The sequence below is a fragment of the Drosophila albomicans genome, chromosome 4 (genome assembly GCF_009650485.2).
Source record: "Drosophila albomicans strain 15112-1751.03 chromosome 4, ASM965048v2, whole genome shotgun sequence".
Lineage (NCBI taxonomy): Eukaryota > Metazoa > Arthropoda > Insecta > Diptera > Drosophilidae > Drosophila > Drosophila albomicans.
The window spans coordinates 1,296,226-1,308,173 of NC_047630.2; the positions used below are offsets into that span (position 1 = coordinate 1,296,226).

The following is an 11,948-nucleotide window of genomic DNA, read 5'->3' on the forward strand; positions in this document are numbered from 1 at the left end:
ATATAATTTTGTAAGGAAATATTAAAATCTTTCAATGAATCTAAAATAATGCATAATGAAAGCTATTTATTTATTTTATGTTGATTCACGCAGTTACATAATGCCGCGCTTGCAATAATTAGCAGTTTTCAAGACAATCACAACAAATATAAGTTATTCCATAATATCGAACTCCACAACTATCTATCACATTTTAGCATTTTTTCACACTTTGCGCAAAATGGTATAAGACCAAAATATGCCGGAAGTCTAAGTAACTTCTGAAGATATAGTTGTGATACAATTATTTCCCTAATATCTTAATGATAGCGTTACTTCTTGCTTTTTTGATTTAATCGTTGTTTTGCCTTTTAACTAAATGTTTTATAGAATGTATTTATATATGTATATACATTTTTTTTTTATAAATAAACTTTAACATAAACCTTCTATATTATCTATTCTATGAATTAGTAGGTTTGGTATGAAATATCAAAATAAGTAGAAGAATTTGAACGTTTTTGTAATATAAATCTGGCCATTTGATGAATATACAATCATACAATTATTAATAATGGTATTCAAATACTAGTAAGAGATGTATTAATGGCTCACTTCTTTCTTTAGGTCAGTAGCAGTCCCGGTATCATCATCAACAGTTCTCCCAGCTCCATTGGCAGAAATGCGTCGTGTCACTTAGTAATTTCTGAAAGTAAAGAATATAAAGCGTAGTTTTTTCCAACACAACTGTACCTCATTCACCATCACCGTTTGCGATTCTGGTATGCCCATCTCAGTCCACACTTTTTGTACAGTTAAACTCTCCTCCCACACCCCTTACTAGGAATATCACCATCGTCTTCTTTGACTCCTTCGCCATCGCCATATCTATCGCCATTGGCATTGCTATTGCCATCGCGAGCCATCGGTATTGCCCATTCTCCACTCTGGTCCCCAGCCTTGCACCCTTTCAGCAGCCGCTCGGGTGATTTAAAAATTTAATACCTCGCGGCTATTAATGGTGGAAAATGCTTGCGTAATAAAACAAAACGCAACAACGCGGACTGGGAGAAATGGGAATGATGGAATAGGAATGGGAGTGGGAGTGGGAATGGAAGTGAAAATGGCCTGGTATGGCGTTGGATTGTTATATTGGTGGTGGTCGGTATGCGCAGGACGCCTGCCCACATCTTTTCAAAAACTGGAACAGGACAACACAGGACATGAAGGACAAGGCGACAAAGGAGAAGCGAGAAAAATCAAAAGAAATAAATATGGCGCGTGTTTTGCCAAAAGAAGAAATTTTAATTTAAAATATTGATGATGACGACAACAAAAGCAACATCGAAATCGCCAACTCTGTTGGGATTGCCTTTCTTAGAAGGGCAACCTCTGCTTCACTTAGAGTGTTGGCGTTTGAAGGAAACAAAAAAAGAAAAGAACATTTTTTTCTCGTGATGTATCTTAAGTTTTAATGTTGGCCCTATGGCACCTCTCATTCTCCGTGTCGTTTCGATTCCGAAATGGTATGGAGTCGACTCAGAAGAACATACGTACATAGTGTAAAAGCGTCTCGGACGTTGTCCTAACAACTAGATGATGGGACGATTTGCAAGTATTCGAAGCAAGTGTTCGAATCTTGAATTGACTTTTATATTTACTCGTAAAGCTTAGTTTCAATTGTAACTTCAATTGTAAACTCTTTCCGATAAAGAAATACAAAGCTACGAATTCTATACATTTATGTTAACATAAATTCAAAATAAATTTGTATACTCTGAAATAGTCATAGAAATATTGTCAGTAAATTTAGTCAAAATAAATTCGAATATTTAAATAATAAACTAATATTTTCAAGAGAAAATTATTTGATGGACATTAAGTTCGAGTAAGAAGATTCTGTTAAACTTTAATATAAACAAGTAAAAAAGCTGCCATCGGCTACCGTTTTTTATAATAGCAAACAGGCGTGGTATTAGCAGAAAAATGTACCGAATTAATAAATTAAAAAATTCTGAAATATATCAAAACAATGCAAAATATACGAGAGTGTTTAATAACTTCTAAGTTGTTTTATTTGATTGTAATCAATTCATAAAGACGTTAGTCAATATCGACTCTACTCTGCAAATTATACTTGCAATTCGTTTTTGTGAAAAAATCATAAACAAGCTGATTTTCGTTCACCAATAAAATGAGCTGTTTAAAAAATTTTCAACTGTATCACTTATAACTTTGTACCTACACGAAATGTATAATATAACATTACAATATAGTATAATATATAAAATGTTATTATAATTAGCAAGTTAAAAAAGGTGCAGTTGAGTGGGGTCGACTGTGAGATACCCTCTACCCATTTTCAATAAAATCATACTCTAAAATATACCTAATTGATTTACCAAGAACACTATCTACGACTACTAAATATACCTAAGATTATATTTGGTATATCAATACATTCAAACATTAAAAAAATACTATATAGTAAAAAATATACCACATTGTCTACCAAAGCAATTAAGACCCGATAACAGCAGGCGTCTTATTCCATTCAAAAGTATTTCTTAAATATCTTATACAATTTTCCAGTTATCTCTATCTTTTATAGTCTGTGGTATCTACGTATTTATACAAATAGACGGACATTGTTACATAGACTCCTTATCTTTATGGTATCTCACCGTTGTTTGCTTTCTTTCTAGCTAGCGTAAGGTAAATTACGAATTAATAATAATTAAGGTAAAAAGCGAAATTCTTATTACTCTAACTTTGGAGTAGTGCAGAGAGTATCAAAACTATAAAATCAAAAGCGGCTTATACATTGGTCGAGGTGTGTACTCAAAGAATCGTAAGTTGCGTATAATTAAATATACCGAAAATATACTGGAATCTACCGTAAATACCATGCCATTAAAAATATTCAAAATTGTTACCGGAAGCATTAAAAGCCCCAAAAGTCTAGCTTTAAAGTTGTGGTAGAGATCCTAATAAAAATAAACCTTTGAAATAAAAGATTATTAAACCGCTTAGATAAGTATGTTAAATAAGCTTGCCTTTCATAATTTGAAGCTATTCTTTCTCCCACTTGGTTATTGCTAGAAAAGTTTATAACTTATTTAGAAAATTTTATATGAAAACAATTTAGCTTTAGGTTTCGGAAAAGAGTTGAATATATTTATATATATATATATTTATTGCATTCAAGTTATAACAGTGGAAGAAAAATAGTAACTTATAGCCTAGGTCAAGAGAGCTCTTAAATTTTAAATAGAACTGGACGTTTTTTTTATTCGCTGAAAATAGTTGTAAGATCAACAGATCAATGAAATCGTTGAAATATCATAACTCTCAATAAACTAATAATATCCAAGGACGAAGCATATTTTATCGTCATTACTCATTATCTGATGGGAGGTGTATGCTTAATAGCAACAATGGCTGTCGGCAATTGCTCGCTTCAAATTGTCAGTGAGGGGAAAAAGAGAAAATTGCCTTAACCAGCAGCCAATGAAAACAACGAATATGAATTGTAGAAATTTCCTAAGAGTATTTCTGTATAACAAGAGAGAATTTACTTTATAAATCGAGAGAGACAAAAAATCCCATCAATTCAGTTTGCAATCATTTTAAATAGAGGGCGCTTTGTTTGCAGAACATTTATAATTGATGGCGCCATCTAGCAATAAACATTGGAAACTACCTAACATTTTTGGTTTGCTTTAATTTTAGGCCGTTTTATTTACTTTCAAGCGTCCACTGTCTTTAGTTTAAAGTTTTATCCTTTATCCAATTAGTTGTCTGCTACCATTTCACATGACAGTTATAATACATACATATCTATTCATCAATAGTTATACAAAGTCACTAAAATTTGAGCTAGAAAGCATTTTAATATTTTTATATTGTTCTCATTTCCTTAACTTAACTCTGACCTATTGTTAAAGTTACTATGAATGTACATACATTGAATGTGTATGCATATATGCATGTGTTAATCTTTTAAATATATATTTTTTTAATCAACTATTAAGTACTTTATTCTTATACCCCAACTCATAGGGTAGATGGATATTATAACATTATGCCAACAGGAATTATTGTGGATTTTATTAAAAACGGGTAGGAGGAATCTTACAGCAAAGCACACTAGCTGTACTTTTCTTAATTGTTATATTTAATTAATTTAATTGTTTTATTTTATTCCGGCAGGAAATGCATGTAACAAGCATAAGGAGGCATATCCATGAGATGCTAAGCGTCAACAGCCGAGATGATCTAGCCATATTCGTTTGTCCGTATGAACACCTAGATCTCAGAGACTAAAAGCTACATATATTTGTTTCGACATCATTTGTTATGTTTGCACGCAGATCAAGTTTGTTTCAAAATTTTGCCACGCAAACTTCCGCCCCGCAAATTAACACAAATCGAATAACTAGCTTAATTTTAAAGCCACGTTTTTTGGTACATATAATAATACTAATAATAATAAATTTGTAATTTTGATCAGATAAAAATTGTCGACGTTATTAAAGAAATACTTTTATATGGGCAAAAACGCCTACTTACTAAGGGTTTTAGTTGCTTTGGCTGACAATCAGGTATATTTTGCACTCTGTAGTATATCGTGAATGTAGTACCATATCAATATACCAAAAATACCATTTGGCACATTTTAAAGTACTTGTTGGTATATTATTTTGATATATTTTAAAATTAATTCCCCAATATTTTGCTTTTATTTGAAATGAGTAGCGGGTATTGCACATACCAGCACACTCGACTGTAACTTTCTTACTTGTTTTATAAATTGTTTTCATATTGCACTCAATATATATAGTGAGTCATTTAATCTGTATCATTTTTATATTAAATTAAAATTAAATTGATAACGCAGACAGATTCAATGGGTAAAGTCTAGAAGCGTATAAGGATGTGACAGGTGCATGTGGACGTATCAATTTTTTTAAATTATAACCGGTTTGTTTGGATATTGAAATATCACGTGATACGATTTGCATACACTTTTATGCATTTATCATGTATGTTTAATACACATTTATTAATGCGATTAGATTCTTTATTATTATAATTTTTTTTTATTATTTTTCGAAGTTACCCCTCTTTGTTAATTAGATAAGTTCAACTTGAATGATTTTATTTTTAATAATTTGATAAGAAAACACTCAGTTTTTTTTTTTTTTTTTTAGAAATCTGTAATTGTTAGATAATTACGTAATTTATTTAATTTTAATTTAATTCGCACTGGGCTTAACTTGGTCTTCAAGATCTTCGAATTCAATATGTATTATGGAGATATAATTTATTACTGCAGGAACTAGTCCTTCAATTAAAGATTATGTATTTTTAAAATTAGTATTAAATGGGTTAAAAACAATTAACAAATGTAGCGTTATTATTTAAATGTACCCAATTAATACAAATGTAATTAATAAAATATACCGAAAGCTGTAATTGGTATATTAATATACAACGATCTTTTTTTCGATATGCAACAAATTTGAAAATTATTTTGACAATTGATTTTTTCATCACCTGTATTTGTATTTGTGAGTTCATTTCAATTTTTGGGAGCTTTTCTTCTTAATTCATTTTGACGTTGTCCTAAAAGTTTTTTGAAGTCTTTTCTTCCTGTCAAAATCTTCAAATTTGCTCAATTCGGTCTATGTGATACGTTCCTAGCGGTTCCTAGGACTTGATGATTGGTGTCAAGAATCCTTCCATATTTTATCAAACATTCTAAACTGCTATTTACAAACCTCTACCTACGATACGATCGATTTTTTAACTAGTTCTCTCGTTTAGTACCGATATGACGATCTCTATGAACGATGCCTATTATTTCTTTTTGCATGGGTTCCGGTATGACTAGTAGATCATTTGTACTGTCTTTACATAAAATGTTTTTCACTAAAAATGAATTTTCATATTCAATTCAATTTTATCTGTTTCATCTTTAATTTTTCGTTCAATAAAAACTACCCCTTTGTTACTGAACAAAACATGGATGTGCCTTAAAATATTTTTACCGATAAAGACGCTGTATTTCAACTCATCCTGTTTAACTACATGGAAGCTTAGAACACAATTGACATTCTCAAATACCAATTCTAGGTTAAAATATCCAATAGTCGTCAACATATGTACTTTGCAAATTCCCGTTGGCTGCTTAACATTATTTAGAAGCTTGCGACTTTTAAATTTTTTGAACACTTTGTTGAACATAAATCAAACTTGATCATCGAAACGAATGAAGTATATATATGTAAGGCGACAAAAGTAAAGATCGGCACTTCTCTAGGCGATTTACCATCTATCACGTTATGGACTCTCTTTTTGCTATGTTCAAATTTTGTTACTCTTTTTGCACTTAACACACACAATCTCTCAATGCTTATCTGTACACTTCAAGCATTTTGCTGGACCTCTTAAATTTTTCTTCTGTCTATCACTATCGTATTTTAAAGTTCTTTGAAAGTTCTTGTCCTTCTTTATTTGTCTTGCTTCCTGAATTATTGAAAGAAACAAATACACAAAAAACGCATGGAAAACACGGCTTCGCTAATTTGTGAACAACGATTTAAAATCAAATGGTAAAATAAAATAATTTATTCACTAATTTTTCAACGTGAATTCTGGGTATGCATATGCGATTAAAATAGTCTATTAAAAGAAAGTTATTGCTGTAGCCAAAAAGACACTTTTATGGAATTTAGTAGAAATTAGTATATTCTGGTAATAAATATACTTAATAAATATAGTAGGTTTTTGACAAAATTCTAATCATTGTATTTCGGAATTGTTTTTTTGTAACTACCTTATACAATACACACTACATTTGTGCAACGTCTTAGCAGGAAGATATCATGTACATATTGTATTATATGTAATGTGTATGGTATTGTGTGAGATACCCGCTAACCATTTTGAATAAAAAAAAACAAAAAAAACGGAGCGGCATTATTCTTTAAATTCAGCTTGTTGTCAAACTACGGTTGTTATTCGAATTTTGTTCATTTGCGGTGGCGGAAGTGGGCGTGGCAAAAATTTGAAACAAAATTGATCTGCGTGCAAACATTACAAGTTTTGTCGTTCATTATTTCTATCTCTTATAGTCTCTGAGATCTAGGTTTCATACAGATGTACAGACAGACGGAAATGACTATATCGTCTCGACTGTTGACGCTGATCAATAATATATATACTTTATGGGGTCGGAGACTCCTTCTTTGTGACTGTTACATACATTTCCTGCCGGCACAAATTTATAATACCCTTCTAATCTATGGATAGCAGGTATAAAAATGGCATGGAAAAATATTTCGACGGTTGTTTGTTTATACATTTCCAGTAATACAGAAATATGCGTCATTCACGTTTTTTAACAATTTTTCAATATTCTTCATTTTTCATGAAACGTTGCCATATAAAAATATCGCAGTATCTTTACATGAAATTCGTGTCCGTAAGAAAGGGTTATGTTCGAAAACTTAAAACAAAAATCTTAACCAAAATGAACCTTAACTGGGAAGGGAGAAGGATATATTTCGGCGCTTTTCTATGTACTGTAATTGAGACAGCGTTTCGGCCGCTGAACAGGCGGAGCAAAGCTCAATATTACAGCATCCATGCAACAGTAGCTGTAGAAACGGGTTATATTGATTGCAGCATTTTATGCTTGCGAAGTGGTGTGTAGGGCAGAGTGACTGGAGTGCGCTGTCGTGCGTCATGACGACGGGAAGTACACACACACAGCTCGCGAGATCTTAACGGCCAATCAAAGTACGCTTTCGAAAATGAGACATCAGTTGAGAACGCCGTTGCTTTAGCGAAATATTTCTCAAGATGCTGATGGTGGTGTGTCTTCGTGGTGGTGTGTCTCCGCTTCCCATCCAGCATTTGTATTCGCGGCTATGACCGTACTTGGTATGCTTTGTCAATTTCAGGCAGAATTTCGCGGAACTAATGGCTTCGGCTGCTCAAATGTGCGAGTGTCTCTATATACTAGTGTGTATATACGTATGTATATGTGTATACTTGCCACTAAGATGTCTATACTGTATATACTATTTTATACATTTGTATGTGTCTTAAATTGATTGTGGTAGTCTACGCTTATGTAACTAGTCCGAATACACAAAATGGTAATATCATTTTGTCGAAATTTTTAAAGACGAAGGAGCGTAGTGCTTACACATCAACAAATCTCGCGACTGTACCCATTTACATAACATTCGAAGTACACACCTCGTACATAAATGTTACGTGGTATGTATATATGTCGATCGATGTCGAATCATTGGAATCGCGCAACAAATGTAACAAGGAGAATATGATTAACTCTTACAATTTTTTTAAAGATAATACATCACTGGGAGTACAGTCTTTATTTCACAGCTCTTCTGGGTGCCGTAACTTTCGAACGCTTAATGGATCTTAACGAGCAGTCCATCTTATTTTCTAGGGCACTCCGATGGAATAAACGACGCCGTGGTCTTTAAGCCAGTCTATTATTTACCCAAGAATATTCTCGGGTATTGACGCGATTAGGAGGTATGAGCTTGCTAGACTTAAGATTGTTCACTTTCACTAGAAGGGAATAATCAGTTTGAAAATATTTGCGATCAAAGTGACCAGATACGAGTAATGGGATGGGACGGGATAGCATGGGTATCCAAAATGTTTCTAATTTCCATACTAGAGAAATTTAATGGAATAAAGATGCGAATGAGATCAAATGTAGATAACAGAATGTAACAAACAAATTTATAAATTAAAACAATTAAGAAAGCTACAGTCGAGTCTGCTGGTATTATTTTCAACATTTACCAAAAATACTGCAATAGTACTAACAAGTAAGAAAGTTACAGTCGAGTGTGCTCGACTGTGAGATACCCGCTACCCATTTTTAATAAAGGCAAAATATTGCGGTATCATTTTGAAAACATACCGAAAATACTTAAAAAAATACTAAAAATATACCAAATGATATGTTTGGTATATCAATATAGTACCGCATTCAAAATATACCATAGACGGCTCAATATACCAGATTGTCAGCCAAAGTAACTAAGACCCTTATAAGTAGGCGTTTTTGCCCATACAAAAGTATTTCTTTTATAACTTCGACAATTTTTATCTGATCGCAACCAAATTTTCAGGAATCATAACTACTATAGTTATATACTATAGTTATTATATATACCAAAATTTGCAACTCTTGCTTAAAAATTACGCTTGTTATTCGATTTTTTTGATTTGCGGGGGCGGAAGTGGGCGTGGCAAAAATTTGAAACAAACTTGATCTGCGTGCAAACATAACAAATGCTGTCGAAAAAAAATTATAGCTCTATCTCTCGTAGTCTCTGAGATCTAGGTGTTCATACGGACAGACGGACGGACACACAGACACACAGACGGACAGACGGACATGGCAAGATCGAAGAATATATATACTTTATAGGGTCGGAGATGCCTCCTTTTACCTGTTACATACATTTCCTGTCGGCACAAAGTTATAATACCCTTCTACCCTATGGGTAGCGGGTATAAAAATATATTGAATGGTATATTTGGTACATCGATATAGTATCACATTCAAAATATGCCATAGTCGTCACAATATACCAGATTGTCAGCCAAAGCAACTGAGACACTTTTTAAGTAGGCGTTTTTGACCAAATTTTTGACCGTATTTCTGGACGGCCGAATATTTATTATGTGCAGAAAGAACATCCTTTGGCATTTACTTTTTGAAAATAATTTCATTCAAATGTTGGCCGCGACCATCCGGAAGGTCAATTTTTGGATTACTCTTTCCAGCATTTCGGTCGGAATCTCCCTAATTACGCGAGTGATGTAGTCTTCCAAGTCCTGAATCGTAGCTGGTTTATTGGCAAAGACTTTTGACTTCACGTAGCCCCAAAGAAAAAAGTCTAAAGGTGTGATATCACACGATCTATGCGGCCAACCGACAGGTCGAAAACGTGAAATTAACTGCTCTCCGAGTCCGAATGAGTCCGCAATAAAGCCATTGTTTCGCGCGCTGTGTGGGGAGTGGCTCCATCTTGTTGAAACCAAATGTCGTCGAGACATGGGATTCAATTTCAGGCAGCAAAAAGTCGGTTATCATGGCTCGGTAGCGCGCACTATTGACGGTAACGTTCTGTCCGGCCTCATTTTTGAAGAAGTACGGACCGATGATTGCACCCGCCCATAAACCACACCAAACGGTGCATTTCGGGCTGGATGTGCTCTATTCGGTCGCCTATCACCCAATAGCGTATATTGCGACTCGAATTTACGGATGGTATTGGCAATGGTGGGCTCGGAAGGCCGATTATGCGCACCATATGTTGCACAAATTGCGCGAATAACTTTTTTCGCCGAACGCTGATTTTCGTAATACAGCTGAATAATTTGGAGACGTTGTTGCGGTGTGAGTCTTTCCATGATGATTTGCCAAACATTACTGAATAGAAATGTCATGACAGCTTGACACGAGTCAAGCGTGAAATTCTCGAAAAAGCCAATTGAAAAAAAGGTCCTAATGGATCACCCTTTATATACTAAAATTCGACTCTAGCTTTAAAATTATGATTGTGTTTCGATTTTTGTTGATTTGCGGGGGCGGAAGTGGGCATGTCAAAAAATTTGAAGCAAACTTGATCTGCGTAGAAACATTACAAATGCTGTTGAAAAATGATAGCTCTATCTCTTATAGTCTTTGAGATCCAGTGTTTCATACGAATTGACGGACATGGCTAGATCGTCTCGGCTGTTGACGCTGATCAAGAATATATATACTTTATAGGGTCGGAGGTGCCTTCTTCTACCTGTTACATATATTTCCTGCCGGAACAAAGTTATAATACCCTACACTATGGGTAGAGGGAATAAACATTTTGTTGCGATGGAATAAAATCAACCGCACGGGCTTAACTATTATACTGATGTAGATAGTTTTGTAGTTAATGTTTTCGTAAAACTTATAGTAATAGTAGAGTAGTAATTTAATATATGAAACAAGTAAGAAAGTTACAATCGAGTGTGCTCGCTACCCATTTTTAATAAAAGCAAAATATTGCGGTATTATTTTCAAAATATACCGAATGGTATGTTTGGTATATCGATATAGTACACCATTCAAAATATACTATAGACGGAACAATGTACCAGATTGTCGGCCAAAGCAACTAAGAGCCCTAGTAAGTACGCGTTTTTGCCCATACAAAAGGATTTCTTTAATAACTTCCACAATTTTTACCTTATCGCAAATTTTCAGGAATAACAACTACTGTTGTTATTATTGTATATTGGGATTTCTCAAAGTCGCGAACGTACGTTCGTACGAGATAAATTAAAAAAATAAAATCGAAAACAAACGTTTCCTGAAACTTTTTTTTTACTCTTCGATAGCATTTGTTTAGCTCTTTGGTTAGTGTAAATTATAGGGCTTATCGATTTTTAATTTTCATAATATTGTCAAAAAACTTGCGGTCTCGCGAACGTACGCAAAATGGAAGTCGACTTTGGCTTAATACAATAAAATGCAAAACTCTGCGAATTGAGACGGAATATTTTAAAGAAAAAACTCTACTTTTAAAATAGAATCATGTAGCTTTCTATTAAGTCTACTCCCAAGAAAATATCTCCATTTATTTATTTTTAATTTAATTAAGTTCCTGTCGCGAACGTACTTTTTAGATTAATAACTTCATATTTCTTAAAAACAAACGGATTTAACTCAATTTAATGTGTCTAATAACATTTAAAGCAAAAAAATAAATTTTTATTAAATATGAAATATGTACTGAAATTTATTAATAGCAAGAAAAATATGTAATAAATAATAAGTAATAACTAACAAGTAATAAGTAACTGCAAACAACATAGTTTTCAAAAACAAAAACAAAAAAATTTTTTTTTTTTTTAAATCGCGAACG

At 33.2% G+C, this 11,948-nt stretch overlaps 1 long non-coding RNA gene across 1 annotated transcript; it reads left to right on the plus strand.

The window, feature by feature from the left end:
* The first annotated feature begins 447 nt into the window (after positions 1–447).
* LOC117573069 (uncharacterized) lies at positions 448–2,158 on the plus strand. Its single transcript, XR_007955170.1, has 3 exons — positions 448–556; positions 607–761; positions 824–2,158. It is a non-coding gene; the product is annotated as an uncharacterized LOC117573069 (long non-coding RNA).
* Positions 2,159–11,948: the final 9,790 nt, after the last annotated feature.